Below are 18,084 nucleotides of genomic sequence, written 5' to 3' on the forward strand. Positions count from 1 at the left end.
AGCATCGCAGAAACAGCAGACTATTAAACCTTCCTTATCCTTTCGACGAGACACAAACTTTAATTTTCAACAATGGCGATAGATTTCATGTGTTTTTTTTTTTTCCTGATAACCAAAGTCCTTTGTATGGAGATGACTGTGAAACATGTGGTTCTCATTATAAGTACGAGGCAAGATAAATCAACAGGCAAAACATACAAACACATTTAATTTTTTATGTATGTAATTGCAGCCCCCTTGATTTAGCCCCTGAATCTTCTTTATTGCATCTGCACAATGGAAAAAAAATCTACTGTAAAGATCAAATAATGCAGCAGAAATGGTTCCACGATACAGAACCACATACCAATCAAGGTAACAACAATGCATGACCAAGGGTAGGGTACACAGCCCAGCATGCTAGCTTTTTACTTTTCGTTTTAAAGCGCAGTGGTTCAGTTTCTCTGCAACCAGTTTGGATCTAGGAATTATGCATAAAAGAGACCCAAACATGCAAATTCTTGAAACCATTGAAGTCATGGAATATTCCATTAAGCATGTCAATTATGTAAACATATTAACACCTGGCTCCTGTACTTATCTGCATGTATGTTTTGTGAAGCTAATGTATACATATTGGGAGTTACATGTCTTGGCTGTATAAATAAAAAAGAAAAAACAACCGAGTTAACCTGGGAAAAGATGATAATGAGTTCAGACTAAGAAATCCACCTCAGTCCTCTTGATCTTAACTACTTCTCCTTCCTGGGGCCCTCCCTATGTGTCCCTCTTAGGATCCTCCTTCTTACCTAGCTTCTCTGGGTTGTGGATTGAAGCCTGATTATCTTTTTCTTTGTCTAATATCCCGGCTTTTTTTGATAAAGTGGGGAAGGGTTTGGTACTGCCTCAACTTGCTATGCTAGACTTTGTTGATTCCAAAAGGGAGGTCTTACCCGCTCTGAGGAGTGGACAAGGGGGGAGGAAGGGTAGAAGTGGGAGAGGTAGGAGAAGGGGAGGGAGTTGGAATTAAGGTTGATATGTAAAATGAAAAAAAAATTAATAAAAAAGATTAAGGAGCCTTTTATCACTGGGAGATACGTGTGAAGATACCAAAAGAAAAAATTGTGAGGAGGGAAGAAAAAAAAAAGCAGGGCAGCAGGAAGGAGAGAGTCGGGAGGGCAGCGTTGAAGAGGAAGGAAACATACAGGAAGAAAGAAGGAAATAAATTCAGGGAATTCCTGGAGTATTCTCACAACCAGAGAGCTGACATAATTTTCTTTCTGTCCATACAGTGAACACAATACAGATATTACACATAAGTACAGGTATCAAAGTCAGAAGTCATGAGAAATAAAATGGTTGCTAATGTGTTCAATATATATAAGATGGAAGATTCTCAGAGCCGTAGCAGAGCTTGTCCCCACCCCCACCCCCCACCCCCGGCTCTGGAGTAGTTAGTTCTCTTCTACCATCAATATTCAGTTTGTGTTATCTAAAAGATGCTCAGAAAGCATCTATGATACCTTGGAAAAATTATCATAAGCTGGAATGACATACATAAAGACATTTATTTCAATGCAGTTTGAGCTTGTGGCACACACATTTATACACAGAGTTGAAACCTAATCACTTTTATGCACACAGCGGTCCTTTTCATGTGTACATACTTTTCAATCCAAAATCTGTGGCCTTATATGCTTAATGATTGCTAACGTGGCATGGTGAGGTGACTCTATTTATAGAAGCGATCCTAGATGTTCTAGAAATATGTTCTAATGCCCAGTGGTTGGCTTTATTCTTTCCTCAAATCTGATGGAAATGCTAGGGATTAGGCAGAAAGCCAGCTTGGTAAGCCAGGATCTGGCAGACACTTCAGGCCAGAAAGAGATTTCAGCGCTTTGCTACCTAGCCTTGCTACTGAGAAACTGTGTCAACCTTGCTTCTAAAGGATGCTGCTAACTCAAAACCTAAAATCCTGATCTGTCCCACAATGCCCGAATACCCTGCTATCCCACTTGCTCTTCCTTTAAAGGACATTAAGCCATTTGTCTAAAGAGCAAGTCTGAATTTTAATTTTCTCAAACATAAGTAGCTAGGCAGTTTCTGTGGCTCATAGTAATAAATGCGGGGGGGGGGGAGGGAGAGGCTATCACTAACTTCACTGTATAGACTATTGGAGGCCAGTATCCGGGAACAGGACATTCAGTCGGCTCTTTATCGGCACACAATACCTAATGTGAGTCTCGGTGGCTGTGCCCTGCTGCCTTGCTGCTTTGCAGCTGCTAACCTACAAAATAAATTGCATGTTTATCTGTGTTCCAAGATACTTTGTTGAGTATGCATCCTAAAAACAACCTTGCTGTGTGCGCTGCTTCAAGGTAAACCCTAGAAATCTGGAAGCGCAAATTTCATCTCAATTATTTGTTGCCACGATGGTGAGTATGTTACCATTTAAATGTCTTAATCTTGGACACATTTGGTTTTGGAAAAGATGATTTGGAAAACATTTCTGGGGTAGCAGTGAGGTTTGGGAGAGGGTTTCTTGTAGCCCAGGCTAGCCTGTGTGCTGAGAATGACCTTGGTCTCTTGATCCTCTTGTCTCAACTTTCCTAAAACTGAGACAGCAGGTGTCTACCACCATGTTTAACTTGGAGCTCCTTATTTATAGGTATTTCAGCCTTATCCTCAGATTTTAAGTAAAATTGCTCTAGCAACTCCTGATTTAATGGTTTTGGCCTTGGCTTACATAACCTCTGAGAAATAGAAAGAAATTCCTGAAAGAGAAGTCGTTTCATAAACGGCCTTAAATTTTACACAAGTGTCTGCACCACACCCCAAAGGGTTAATATGAGTTTCTCACAGCTGTGTATGTTCCGAGTGTTTCCATGCGCATTTGCCTTCTTGTTGATGGAGGGATCTAAAAATAGCAATTAGTAAATCCAATTACCTGCTTCCTATCTAGGGTAGGCATGGGATCCTAGGTAAGGAAGAAATGAGCCACGGGCAAAACAGAATGCTGCAACCTGCAAGGGCACCGGGGAATTCACCAAAGGACCGAAGTGGGCTTTTCTGCTCTTCTGTTTCTGTGTAACTAATATGATGGCTGTGGTCAGGGAGGGCAACGGCAAAACATGAAGACAGTAATTCTCATTTAAGCATTTCAGGGAAAGTATGTTTGACATTTAAAAAATCGTCGATTATATTTGTCTTTGAGTGTGTATGCACGTTTTATTCTTGATTAAGTAGCTGAATTGTTTAAGATGGAAAAGCAATCACACAGTTATCACAGATAATAATAGCCTAGTTTCCTTTATAAGATATCCATTGGCAAAAATAATTATACAAATCCTAGGAATGTGAGAATTACTCACGAAGATACATTTCCCAAATAACAACCTTAAGTTCACAAGGGCAGGGGATACCCATTTCTGTGCCATCTTGGGTGGCATTCGTCAGATGTTACCATCAAGAATTAACTCCTGACTGAGGCACTCCGCTAAGAGTTTTATGTGCAACATGTGTGGTTTCACTAGCATGCTCGTAACCTGGTGCGTGCTGTGGAAAGCTGTCTGACGGGACGGCTGAGAGAGTTACTAAATTACATCTGAAGCAAATAATTTGATCTGATTCTGATGCTGACTTAAAAGGCAATTCTCACTGCCTGTGAAAATTCTCCATCTATCGTTGAGTACAAGACAGTTAAGAACTAGGTGGCATTTTTTTTTTGTCTTCACATACGTCATGATTATCCGGAGACCCCTTTTAATATATTGCCTCCCTACGTGCACAATCAAAACAACAGCCAAGCCATCTGCTGTCAAAGCCCTCACTAAAACAATCAGCATGCTTCTTTTGCTCCTCTCATACCACAGCCAGCAAGCCAACACCTTGTCTAAGCACTAAGTGTATTTGGAGAGACAAAACATATCAAAGAGAATTGGAATTGATCTACACAATTCGAAATCTGGGTAAAAATAAATTTAAAAAAATACGGAAATGGCCGTTCTTCGTGAGCTTTGCCTTTCTCAGAGGCGTATCATGCTTTTTTAAACTCAAAATTAGTTTTTACAGTCATTCAGAACTGTCTTCGGTCTTGTTTTCAAATGAAAGAAAACTGAACGACATTTCCAAAGATTCCTTTGCAGTGGGTCTGGAAGATTACAGTTAAAACTCTATAAACAACACTATCAGTGGCTGCTATTTCTACAGCATAGCAATTTATTTTCTTTTAGGTATGTATGTTCAACATGTAGCCAGACTGGATGAGTTCTAGGGTACCTATGAACTCAGTCTAAAACATGTTTATAGATCACAACATCATCTTACAATGGTGGATGACCGTGCTTTAAAAGAAGAGTTTTCAGCTTTTATTAAAGCAGCAAAACTCAATGTTTCACTCAATAAAATAAAAAATGAGCATTTTCTGAATTATAATATCGGAACTTAATTTTAAAGAAGTTTATGTTCCCACTGCTAATGTATACATTGGAGTAGGGTACTATTCAAGTACCAGGCTATCATTGTAATCCATCCATTGCTGCTGTTCATATTCACAGCTATCGTTGTTTACTTCACAGCTATTGAAAGTAGCGCCTCCGATCCCTTTGAGAGACTGCAAGAGCATCGCTCTTTCCCCTCTGCTGAGAAATATTAAAATTCTCTTGAGGAAAATGCACATGTTAAATGAAAAGGTTTGGATTGAGTTTATAAAGCAAAATGAAAAACATCAATCATTCCTTGAAGAATTAGATGTGAAGATATCTCCCTATGTTCCCCTATTCAAAGAAGCCATGATAATCATGTCATCAATTACATAAAATTACAAAATGAACCAGGAAGTTTACCTAACTGTAAATGGTGATTGAAATATCTGCTAAAAAGCCCCACGGACTTTATCCTTGATCATATGCAAAGTCAAACAACATTATGATTTCAACTTTTGCTAAATGTAAATAAGGGAATATCTTCTACCGAGGAGTTGTTCCAGATTTTTCTTCCCAACCTGAGAAGAATATGCCAGTAAAAGCAATGCTCTCGGCTCACACTAATTTTGTATCTAGGTATTACTAGTCTTTCTACCAACGACTCACTAAATCACCCCTAACATGTTACTATCTTTGCCTGTACATGGCAGGCACCCCCCAAGGTTCAACATACTATAATCTACTGCCCATCAAATTCTCATCCGATTTTAAAGTGTTACATAATTTTAGAATATGTATATGAGAAAACATATATTTGAATTCAAATTAAAATTAGGTGTTTATACTCGTTTGTTTTATCTTTTCATAAATAGATTTGGCTAATTTTAATAAAAATAAATTTAGCTAGGAGCCATCTCATGTCTATTAAACTTTCAGTGCAGATACATTTATGACTAATAAATCATTAAAAATTTTAAATCACAAGTGGATCTGATATTTAATGAAAAAAACATTGCATTTTTTGAAAAATGCTTGTAAAACCCATAACAACATTATACTTTGGCAAAAGGTCTATGTTTCATCTGGGTTACCCCTAATACTAGATAAAATTCTCTATTATATAATCAAATTGTTTTTTCTTTTTTACCCTCAAACCTCGTAATCATTAGGATTAGAAAGATAAATATCAAGTTACAAATTAGAATTAATGATAACCCTTCCCAGGTATTGCATAAACTGAAAAGCAAAAGAAACAGAAGGGTTTGGGAGTCATATAAATTGTCTCCTTAAATTGAATTTTTTCTCCATTAGATAACTCTGAGAGCCTGTTTTGGGGATATACTCTAAATTGATTTAAGACACTGACATCAAAAAAGATTAATTGTTATGATTTCAATGTGTTACTAGACTAAGAGGAAGATCAAATTAACTTTTAGATTTCTAAGGCATCCCTCTTTTTTTATTAGTCTTACCACTCATTTTGCAAACATAATTAAGACAAGCTACCATTTCCTAGTTTTATTTTCATTAGCATCAAGTCTAATACGCATATCGTAGAAAGTAAATTTTTAGAACCAGCAGATTACATCCACCTGGTCATTTAACCAGCTAGAATAGCTAACACCTTCTATCAAGACACACGAGTCACAACTAATATCGACAACTCTTTACCATGTGATATTCCAGTACTTTAGGATTTCCCTTCTGTAGTTGCAATCTTCAATTCTGATAAAGATGTCTTCAATTCTAATTATCATATCCACTCTAAAGCATTACTAAGACTTACCAAAACATCATCTTAAAGGAAGAAAAATGAAGACTACAGAAAATTGTGACCCTAAATTTTCTATACCATTTAAAGTCTTCAATCCACTCATTACATATCATATTACAATTAGATATGACTTGCAGTATATAAAGGCTCAAATTTTCAGAAGTGTATAAAAAGAACTCCACATACATAAGCATCTCTGTACACGCTAGTGCTATGATTAACGTTTTAGAGAGGCAGGTAATAAATAAACATCACGAACCAAGCCCAAACTTTTACATTTCCCCCCAGTACAGTGGAAAAACAAGCAAACAGAATCTTATTTGGTCCAGGCAGAAAGCTATCCCTTTCCTTTCTGGATGTGTTTTCATGTGTAAACTGGTTAATTCAGTTGTACACACGCATGAGGTAATTAAGGGGTTATCCTTTTGTTCTTGTAACCGAGAAGTGTCACCTCTGAAAAGTAATAGCTTTCAGAAGAGACACTATGTTTTTAAGAAGTCACTTAGGTGTTAAACCTTTAGGGGGAAAAGCCTTGTGTGCATTTGTGTGAGTATGTATGTGTGGAGTTTGTGGTATGGAGTGTATGTGTATACGCGCATTCATGTGTGTATGTGTGTGTGTGTGCACATGCATGTGTGTGTGATGTCTGCTTAGGTAGGTGAGATAAATGCCTCGAATGGGAAATGGTTTTGAAAACAATATACAATTTTAATATTATTCAATGCCCAAATCAATATGAGCATCGGCAATTGAACTCAGCTCTTTTCTAAGTTTGTGTAGAAACTTACACATAAAATGCATGTGATTGAAAAAGACTTTCTAAGGTACCCAGGCTGGTGTGGAAGGTGAGATAGAGTTAAGAAAGAAGATTTCTTCTTATCTCTAATGGACATCTAGAAAAAGCTACGACTTGACTTCTCCTGATAAATCAAAATGATTTATCTTGGTACGAGCATCTGCTGTTTTCTCTCTGCTCATACAGGACCCCCTCCCCTTGCACTGCTTTGCTGTTTTATTTAACTGGAAATTTCTCTTCACCCCCCTCCCAGCTGACAGTAATCGCTCACCAGTCTCCGAGGAATAATAGGAAAACAAAGCTTAGCTCAGTGATGGTGGAATTAGAGAGGCTGTTGTCGAGACTGCGTAACAAGTATGATGTGCTTGACCTGTTATCCTGACAGTTATGGGGAAGTTGTCTTTCCTTGAACAAGATGTGAGAGGAAAAAATGTTTATCCCCCTTAAGAGCTTTTAAATTTGAGACTACCTTCCTGCCATTACTTCCTAAACTTTCTTCTAGTCCAAGAGGATTCTGTCAACTGAACCTACAGCTATTTTCAAGAATCAGCATGGAAACCGGAGAAACACCACTTTCTACCCATTAAATGTTATGTTAAAATAAAGTGTGTCAAGGCATGAATTTAATATCTCAACGCTAACATACAAATGTAGCCTTAAAAAAAGGGTAAAATATAATAGAATTAAATGCTACACAACAGTGGCTTTAACTCAAAAGTTAAACTTCCTGTGTTTCACCAAAGGGTTAATGCTGGGGGAAGGAAGTGCCCATCAACCCGTACACAAAAGCTAACCAGATTAGCAATCTCAAAGTAAAACCCCAGGCTCCTGATAATTCTAGTGTTACTTGTAAACGTTTTAAAACTTCCCATGTTTCTAGCCTCCCACTGTAGAGGCCACATGGATAAACCCCAGGAGAGTAATGATCCAGTTTTCATCTTATAAACTCAAGAAACCCTCAGAGTGCAGGGACACGGATGTGCAATCCCAAACTGTCAGCCCCATAGGACAGATTCAAACAAGAAGAGTCAGACAGCTAGGGGCCGGGAAGCAGCAGCAATTAAGCAGTTGAAAGTGGGCTGGAGTGTTGGTTTATTTTTGTTCCATTTGTAGCCCCTTGCAAGGAGGAGATGGAGTCAAACTTGACACTTCCTTTCTGAGAACAGGAGCTGGGCTCCTTGTCTACTCGCATTCAGTTTAATTCCCTGTGCGGTTTTCATTGCTTCCTGGACTCATATTTGCACAGGGGTTGCGTTCTACTCTGCCCTCCAACAGAAAGGAAATCTTTCTCTCTTCTTCACTGCCCTTCTTCCCTGTAAGAAAGACAATCTTCCCAGAGAAAGAATCCCCTTGCTGGCTTAGAATGGGAGGAAGGGGAGGAGGGTGGGTGCTGGGGGGGGGTGGAGGACAGAGGAGAGAAAGGAAGAAACAAGAAGATGGGGGATGCCCAACACCAACTCCTGGTTCTGAATCACCAGCCCTGTGCAAAGTGCTTTTCCCGGAGATGCACTTGCGGTCTTGCATTTCTCACAATAGGCTTACCGGGGGATCCCCTCCCTAGGTCTCCCACCGCCACAACCTAAGTGTACCTAGGTCTTTTCGACAGATTCAAGCTTAGAGGTATTACCCGAGGTGGCTACGCTGCCAGTCGGGCTGCCTTACCTGGAGCGAGGACCGGGAGGTGGTGCGGGTCTTGGTCCCCACTGCTCTCACCGCGGACCAGTGCCAGGCACACGAGTACTCTCGCTGCCTCCGCTCTCAGAGGGGCAGCCTGCAACACAAAAGGGGTGTGTGGGTGTGGGTGTGGGGGAGGTTTTCTAGGGCCACCAGCTGGTCCCAGCTGGCCGCCCCCACCCTGCACACACCCCTTAGGGCGCTGAGCCCCATGTCGGCTGAGCAGGACCCTGGGGGCTTGCCCCGGGTACAGCCTCAAGTTGCCAACTGCTAACTGCTGATGCGGTCGCTGCAGGAGGAGGAGGAGGAAAGACACTGGGGGCTGAACTCGGTCAGAGCATCCCCACACTGCAGCTTCTCCAGGAATCCCTCCAGTGAGGAGGCGGCCGCCCATCATCTCTCAGCCCCAGCTGTTGATTGGTTCCAACAAAGGTACGCTGCTCAGAGGAGCCAATCAGAGAGCACTAATAATAGGTGGATCCTCTCAGGCAACGGAGCCCAGCCCAGTTCTCTTAGTGTCTCTCCATCCCCACAGCGGACAGGGACCTGAAGAGAGGGGTTTAGGAGGGTGGCGGGGTGGGGTGAACTAAGAGGGGACCGGATCCCAAGGAGAAACACCAAAAGATATACCCTAAACCCGGTGAGCAGACTCGGGAATGTCCACAACCTGTTCAGTAAACCATATTCACAGTATAAGAAGCAAGCATAATACAAAGCTTTTTTTTTTTTTTTACTTTCAATCAAAACCTGCCTTGATACTGAGCATGCCCAGACTGCCACAGCACCGTAGGAGTTTTCGATGTGTGAGTTCTAGATTGAAAAGGTGGGACCTGGGACGGGAGAGACAGAAGTTTGTCTTTGGTCATTTGACCCGGCGGAGTTGGGGAAGCAGGACCAACTGAGACGGAGGTGGCCTTGCCTGCTTTGGGAGAACAGTCACATCATTCCGTCTGGGCTGGGGTGGAAAGCCAGCCTCGGATAATGCCAGTGCAGCTAGAAGCCTAGAGACCGTCCTGGAAGGGTGTGGTGGACCAGAGATGTAAGCAAGGTCCTTCCCATAGGTGGGGCAGAGGAGCTCGGCTCCACCCAGCTGCGGCTGGCAGGCTGTGGAGTGCCCGGGGAGTTTCCATGCAGCGACCAATAAGTTTGGAGACTTGGGTCAAGTGCAACCCTGTTAGGCATGCTTTGCCTATCTTCCTGTGTTTGTGATCGCCCCCGTCCGCTTGTCTTTCCACCCATTCCCTGCGCGGTGAGAACTAAAGGGCTTTTCCCCTCCTTCCTCGCTCCCTAGCTGAACGCTTCTGCTCGGAAATAAGAAGCTTTTCCCCTGCGAGAGCAGCGGTGACCTGATTGTCTCTAAGCTCTCTAGCAATTTATAGCTTGGTATTACCGAGAGAAGCCGAACAGAGAGGTTCAGAGGCTTGAAGGGAAGGGCGCTGACTAGCCCGGGGTGGAGCCCATCTCCCGAGGGCAGGGACCCATGCTCCACAGGTGAAAGCCTTCATGTCACTAAAAGGAATGTTTCCTTTCTCATTCACTTGACCTTCTCGGTGCCCTCTGAACCTCTTGCTTTGCTTAGAAATCTTAGCAGTTTGTGTAAAGTTGATCAATAGCCACAAATGAGAACTCCCCTAATTGGGCTCTTTATTTTCCCCGACAGGGTGATCTTGGCATCTCAGGTAAGGAAATAAATAGCTATCCCAATTCCCCAAACTCATCCACTTTGAACTGGAGTTTTATTAACACTGGTGTGCGAAGGTAACTGTAGCGAGAATTCAATTAACGGTAACACATTTCTTCAGGTTTTTAATTAAATCTCTATTTATATAATGTTTAAGATTAAGAACGTTATTCCAAATATACAAAAAAGGAAAGAATCATATAAATATATCATTCTGGGACACAATGTCTGCATTTGGTGCTCTGTTTGCATTATTAAGAATTTAGAAAGAGGCAAACTAAGAAAAGAATACACCTTCAAATTGTAACTTTATGTAAATACCTACCTTCTGCTTTCAAAAACAGCCCATAAGCCTTATTTATAATAATAGATTTATAGATGAAAAGAGGAGATGATAACCATTTAAAGTTGATTTTAAATGTTTGGTGTAGGAGAGGAGGGACAGAAGAGGCAGAGCAAGGGATAGGGAGGGTGCAACAGGAGGTAGAATTTTATCTGTATTCTCCAATAAAGATGTGTGCCTGACACTACTCTTATTCAACTAATAGAACATTTAATTCTAAAATGTTCCCATCTCTCTCCTTAGGGTCTCTAGTTAAAAGCTACATAAAACTACATGCTTTTCTTAGTTACCAACAGCATCATGTCAAGAAAAGAAGAGCATATTAATGAATCGCATAGGAATACGTCATTTTTGAGTTTCTGTGCTAGACCCTGATTCTATCATCATTTTAGTCCATTTATTTTTTTATTCACATCATATCATTTCCAACAGTGTCCTTCAGTGGGTACCATTCTACAGGGAATGAATATGTCAGATTTTTTTTTTAATCGCAATGTTTCTTGAAGGAGGCTGCTGCCTACAGTAAGAAATAAACTTTGGACATATTTCACTGCACTTAATTCTAGAATTAACTTATCAATATGAAGAAAACTTTGTATATTATTGATATAACGTATTTTGTTTGTTTTTTCTCCTTTGAGGACTTTTTAAATTCTCCCTTCTATTTGCCTATTCTTGTCAACATTGGGGAATTCTATGAAGACCTTGACAGGCTCTATTTGGTTGGTATTACGTCATGTTTTTTTCAAGCATGAGTGTGGAGCATGTATGTATGTGTCTGTTTTCTGTGTAAGCACATGCATGCATACCAGTACACATGCTTGTGGAGGCCAGCTGATGACTTGGCTATCATCTTCAGGAATACATACTGCCCTCAGGAATACCACTCACCTTCTTTGGAGACAGGATCTCTCTTTGGTTTAGAACTCATGAGTTACACTGGCTACCCTGCTGAGCCTCAGGAATTTCCTTTCTCTACATCCTTGGTGCTACAATTACTAGTGCACACCATCACCCTGGCTTTCACATGGTTGTGGGGAATTAAACTCAGGTCTTCAAGCTTGCTAGCCACACACTTTACCCACTGAGTATCTCCTTAATCTCAATATATGTTTCTGCTGCAGACCTTGCGAATTGTTTTCCATATTTGTATCAGACTGTTCTTTGTTAAAAAAAGAATGGTAGGTTCAACAAGCATGTCTCATTCTGTTCAGTTTCATTAGCTTGTTTACAGGTACTTTTATATTTAGCATGTCTATCTCCTTTACCACCAATATAACTCCTTCCTTGAGTTTATGGTGTTGATTCTTTTCTTAATTACTTGTTATTTTTGACACTCTTTCCACTTTGAATGTTTTGTTTCTTTTGGGCATAAACAAAACTCCACAAAATAATACATATATATGCATATGAATGTAGGGCTTTGTATATATGTATTCACATAGGTATCTCTCTCTAAATATATAGATATCTACATCTATCTATCATCCATCCATCCATCCATCCATCCATCCATCCATCCATCCATCTATCTATCTATCTATCTATCTAATCTATCTACTTTTTACTATGACCCATGTCTCACTGCCAAAACGTTCTTTCTCATTGAAGTCTTCTGTTTCTCCTATTTTAATGATTTCTTTGCCATCTATTTCAGCCGACAACATGAGGATAGAAACTAAATTAGACCAAGACACAGAGTAGAGAGGTGTATCTTCTTAGAAGAGAGGGAACTATGGAATTTAGAAACTAGAAATTCATAAGCACAAACCCAGCCAAGGTTTTCTGTGGACCACAGAAGTTGCTTGCAAGAGAGGGCTATCAATACACTTTGCATTTTGGTGGAAAGGCTGTGATAACCAATTGATCAATAGCACATACATTTCCAGTTCATCGGGACTTTCACATATCATCAAACCTTACATCCTTAATTGTTAAGCCGGTAATCTTCTAAAAGCTATCCAGAAAGATCATTACCCAGAGCTGTGAAAAATGAAAAATGACCAACTTTTAAAATTTTGTCATTCTTTATATAGATTCATAGCCGGTTCTTTTAACTTCATTTTCTACAATTGCTTCTTAAGATACTGCTCCTCCTCCTCCTCCTACTCCTCGGTTTCCCTTTTTAAGACAGAATTGACTAAGCATTTTTTTTTCTGGCATGAAAATTTAGTAGAACCCCAGCCTTACAGCTAATTGGCTGTATAGCCTTGAAAGATTTGCAAAAACCTCTCCAAGCCTTGAGTTTCTCGTTTCTCATGTGTACATAATATATAGCATATACCTCAAGGGTTTTTGTAAAGATTAAGAAAACACAGCACAGAAGGCGCTAATTCCCACCACCTCACAAGGTAATGAGGGCTACTAACCATTTTAATTACTTTATTATTATATTGCTCTCATTGCTGCTACTGCATGCTCTTTTCCCCCAGGTTGTGGAGAGGGTACATTTTCTACTATCTTTCATCTATTTAAGCCAATATTGACACAGCCTCTTTGCCTAAATTTGAAAAAATGCAAAAACTCACTAATTGGGGACTGAAAAAATGGCTTGGCCATGAAGAGCTATACTGCTCTTGCAGAGGATAGAGGTTCGGGTCCTGGTATCGTAGTCAGACAGTTTGCAACTGCCTGCAACTCTAGTTCCAGAAGATTTGACACCCTATGGACTCCACGGGTACCTGGTTGTTTATGGTATGCAAACAGATAAACGGGTGCACACACTCACATAAAGTATTGAGAAAGACTGAACAAACCAAAGAAAGAAAGAAACAAGTCCAACTTGTGTAAAAGGAAATAGCAACCGTCTCCTGTCATTCTTTGTGATGTTCTTAAGGATGTAAGCGTCCAGGAGATGAATTCTATCTGAGTTCGTGAAGATGATAAGCTTCATCATTTTTTGTTGTTGTTGAATTTAGTTGGAATTAGTCTTTAAAACTAAGAAATATTCTATTCTAATGGCAAAATAATGATGAACACTATTTTGCCTGGAAAATATTTTAAAGACAACAGCAGCCATCTATTCTGATTTCTCTTCTACCTTTCTCTTTCAAGATCATTTGGCCTAGGATCACCACTGATGCTTCTTTTCTCTGGTATTAAAAATAGATTTTTTTCTCACATAATATATCTTGATTATAGTTTCCTCTCACTCTTCATCGCCCAGTTCATCCTCCCCTCCCCTCTCGTCTAGATCCACCTCCTTTCTGTTTCTCGTTAGGAAAAAAAAAAAACAGACTTCTAAGAGATAACAATAAAATAAAATACAATAAGATAAAACAAAACCCAGGACATCAGAGTTGGACAAGACAACAAGCAAACAAACAAACAAATAACAGAAGGAAAGGAGGCCAAGAAAAGACACAAAAATCAAAGACCCACTAGTTCACACACTCATGAATTCAAAAAAACACTAAACTGGAAGCCATAATATATATGCAAATATAGTGCAGAGAGGACTGGTTCAAGTCCCATGCAGGTCCTGTGCATGCTGACTCAATCTTTTTAGGCTTCTAAGGGATAATAATAAAATAAAATATGACATAATAAGATAAAACAGAAACATATTGAAGTAGACAAACAGCAATAGAAAAGCCCCAGGAAAGGTACAAGAAAGGGGTATAGATACAGAGATCAACTGCTTTGTATACGTAGAATCCTATAAAAACTGGAAGTCATAATATATAAGCAAAGACCCCTGTAGGGTAAATATATATGAAGATATGACTTTTAAAAAGCAAAAAAAGTCCTTATATGACATTTTGAGACATGGAACCTCCAAAGACATGATTGAGTTTGTTTTCTATTGGCCATCTGCTGCTGGACATTTGAACTAATCTGAAGAGAAGTGTGTTTCTCCAGTGAGGCTTTGTTGGAGAAAAACACATTTTTATTTGCAAGTCATGATCAACTGAGGACATATTTTGAGTTAGGGATAGCGGTATGTGTCAGCTTCTCCTCTTAGCCCTACAGCCTCATCTAGTGCAGACCTCGAAAGACCCCTTTGCATGCTGCTTCAGGCTCTGTGGGTTCATCTGAGCTTTGATTCTTTTGATTGAGATTTAGAGGGTGCTGTTTTTTTGATGATCTCCATCTGCTATAGCTCTGACAATCTTTCTGTCTCCTCTTCCACTGGGTTTCCTTAACGCTGAAGGGAGGGGTTTAATGGAGAAATTCTATTTAGGGCTGAGTGTTCTAAGGTCTCTCACTATCTGTATGATGTCTCACTGTGGGCATCTGTGTTTGTTTCCCTCTGCTGAAGGAGGAAGCTTCTCTAATGATGGCTGAGCAAGGCACTGATTGATGAGTATAGCAGAATGTCATTAAGAGTCATTTCATTACGACTTTATTTATTTCCTTACAACAGTAGCATTTAGTTTTTACTCTAGGACCCTGGCCTATATAGTCTCAGGTTCTTGGTCATCCAAGCAATGTCACATACAGATGTCATTTTATGAAATAGGCCTCAAGTCAAATCTGATATTGACTGGTCACTCCCCTAAGTTTTGTGACACCTTTGTTTTGATGGCAGGACACCATTATAGATTAAAGACTTTGTATCTGGGTTACATTTCTCCTTTGGTGGTATGCAGGATAACTTCCTGTACCAATGAGGCTAGAATGTGGGGGTGAAGGATCTACGCAGGAACCATTTTTTTCAAATTCCCTATGTTCAATCAGTTGTTTAAGTGTTGTCTTCAGCTATAGGGCCTTGCTGTCATGTTGTAGAGAACAACTTGTAGTCTTGGCATAATCCTGGTGTGTTTGGGATTTCCACTGGACCCCTTTGCCCAACAACTTGATTAGATATAACCTAATCATTGTACAGGAAGCTTTGTTTGGTGCCAAGAGATATAAAGCTGATGCTCTGCATTCCCCATTATCTGGCAATTTCATTTAGATCACCTCCATAATTGTATATATTTTAGGAAGCTTCTACTCTATTAGGTTTCTTAACTACCCCCCCCCAAATAGCCCTCAATTTTAACTGTCCCTCCCTCTTCCCCCTGTTCCCTCCCTCTTTTCCTCTTGATCCTCTCAATCCAGCAGCCACCCCCATCTATCCAGAAGTATCTATTCTATTTATCATTACTAAGAATATCAATTTGTCTCCATACCTAACCTTTGTGTTTCTATGGATTATAGCTTTTTTATCACTGACTTAACACCTAATATCTTTCTGTAAGTGAACGCTTACCATATTTGCCTTTCTCAGTCGGGGTTACCTCTCACAGGTAGATTATTTTGTCTAGTTCCATCCACTTAACTGTGAGTTGCATGATTTTCCCTTTTTACTGGTCACATTATATTCCATTGTGTAAATAAATGTACCACATTTTCTTTATCTATTTATCTGTTGAGAAACATTTAGGTTGTTTCCAGTATCTGGCCATTATGAGAGCAACAATGTACATAGCTGATTCATGTTCATTGTAGTAAGATAAAGTTTCCTATGGGTATATGTCCAAGACCACCAATGATTTTATAGCCAGTTGAGTAACAGATAAATAAACTCTCAGTGTCAGGATTAAATGAAAAGAAATTAAGTTATGGGTTCTCTGAGTGAACACTCATGGTGTTCAACATAGGAGACCGTGAATTGGAAAGAAATGGCAAGAAAATGAAGTCAGACAGAGCCAGTCTGCTGCAGAGTTGGAGCCCCATAATGGAATCACAGTACTTTACAATTTCCAGAAATAAGAAAATAAACAACAAGCTGTATTCAATGTGGCTTCACAAAAGCCTTTTCTTAAAGACACAGTAGGAAAATGCTGGGAATGAAAAGAAGAACAGCCACTCAAAAAAGTAATATATTGTGTCAGGCTGCCGAGGTTGGTGAAGAAAATATTTAGGTGGATATATCTCAAAGACAGAATAAAAGTATTTTGTGCTAATGCTAGCAACAGCCTGAGAAAGGAAGCTTTTATTTTTGGAATACTTTGTCATTCAGGGAAAACTCTACAAAAAAAAAAACTGGCTTTGCTAATAAAGCAAGAACAATATTCGAAATCAAGAGAAAGGTTTCTGTTCAACTGAACGTAGAGAATGATAGCTCAACTGCTGTATTCAAGTCATGTAAAAAGGATGACTATACAGAGTAATTGACTTATACAAAGCTATAGAGGGCCAGATCTCAGACAAGACAAGAGTCTGTGTTCTCAACAAACTAAAATGACTTAATGATATTATTTGTGGATAAAGGATAACAGACAATGAAGGCCTGCACTGTATGATTTGATTGTCCTGGGGTTCGTGGTCAGATTCAAAAAAGGCAAAGAAGGTCTGGTTCATTCTGGATTGCTTTTGGAAAGTGTTGGATCCTCTTTGTTCCCATCTTGTTTATATGAATCTTGGTCTCATTTCTTCTAATGTAACAAAGTAGTAAATAAAAAGCAAATCTCTTTTAGATCAAGATGTGCTCCCATTTCAAGAATTTGGGATATTTAAGACATCCTGAGGGAAAGAGATCCATGGATGATTGATGTCTCAGCTTCCTTAAAACACTTTCATCCCAGGTTCTTGTTGGATGCTGTGCATGTACCTAGTGATAACAGCATCTCTTGGACCAGGCTTGAGCTATATCTTGTATGTATATCTCCTATCAGTGCCGAGTAGAGCTGGCGACGTAGGTTGAGGGATCAGGGTACCAAGAGTATAAATAACAAACATTTTCACAGCAATCGAGACACAGAAATATAAAATAATTTCCCAGAGATCAACAGCTGGCAAATGTTCCACCTTTCACGTTTCAACCACATAGACTTGACAAGGTTAATAGACATTTGAGATGCACCCAAAATAACTGTGACTATGTCAAGGCCTGCCAGTTCTCCTCTTGGAGACTCCAGAAATACCTAATAACTTAGGAAATTTGTGCAGTAATAAACAGAAAACTTGTATTAGTATAATTATCCATTTATTGGAAAATTCAAGCAAGGACAAGGATCTTTTATTAGTCACTCTCTTAATGAATGAGGTTCCAACTGGGTGGTGGCTGTGGACATAAAAAGTCTTGGAAATTTTTATCATGAAACACTATGAATAGAATAAAGAATACTAAAGCTAGTTGTAAGTCTACCTTGCATATTCAAAGGTCAAATATTAAATGTCATCTTTGCCCTCAGTTTTTCCTTCCAGCCTACACCAGCAGGTGAACTACTTTTCTGTATTTTGTACTTATTATAGATTAGCTATTATTCAGTTTTACCACATCTGTATATATGTATATGTAAAAATGTCATTTCTAGGTGTACCTGTTTTTGAAGATTTTATAAATAGAATTATTCCATATGTATAAAGATTCACACACACACACACACACAAAGGCAACACCAACATATTTTTTTAATTTAATTGTAGGGTTTAAAGGCCAGTAAGATGGCTCATTCAGTAGATGTAAGTTGCATGCCTTCA

At 39.5% G+C, this 18,084-nt stretch overlaps 1 protein-coding gene across 1 annotated transcript in view; it reads right to left on the reverse strand.

Moving 5' to 3' along the window:
- The window catches only part of Syt1 (synaptotagmin 1), a 497,193-nt gene extending 488,221 nt beyond the window's left edge, over window positions 1–8,972 (reverse strand). Inside the window, exon 1 of the mRNA XM_050135605.1 lies at window positions 8,636–8,972. The gene's annotated coding sequence lies outside the window, so the exon portion shown is untranslated. The remainder of the gene's footprint in view (window positions 1–8,635) is intronic.
- Window positions 8,973–18,084: the final 9,112 nt, after the last annotated feature.

The sequence above is a fragment of the Alexandromys fortis genome, unplaced genomic scaffold, assembly GCF_014885135.2.
Source record: "Alexandromys fortis isolate MF-2015 unplaced genomic scaffold, M_Fortis_MF-2015_v1.1 scaffold_24, whole genome shotgun sequence".
Taxonomy (NCBI): Eukaryota; Metazoa; Chordata; class Mammalia; order Rodentia; family Cricetidae; genus Alexandromys; species Alexandromys fortis.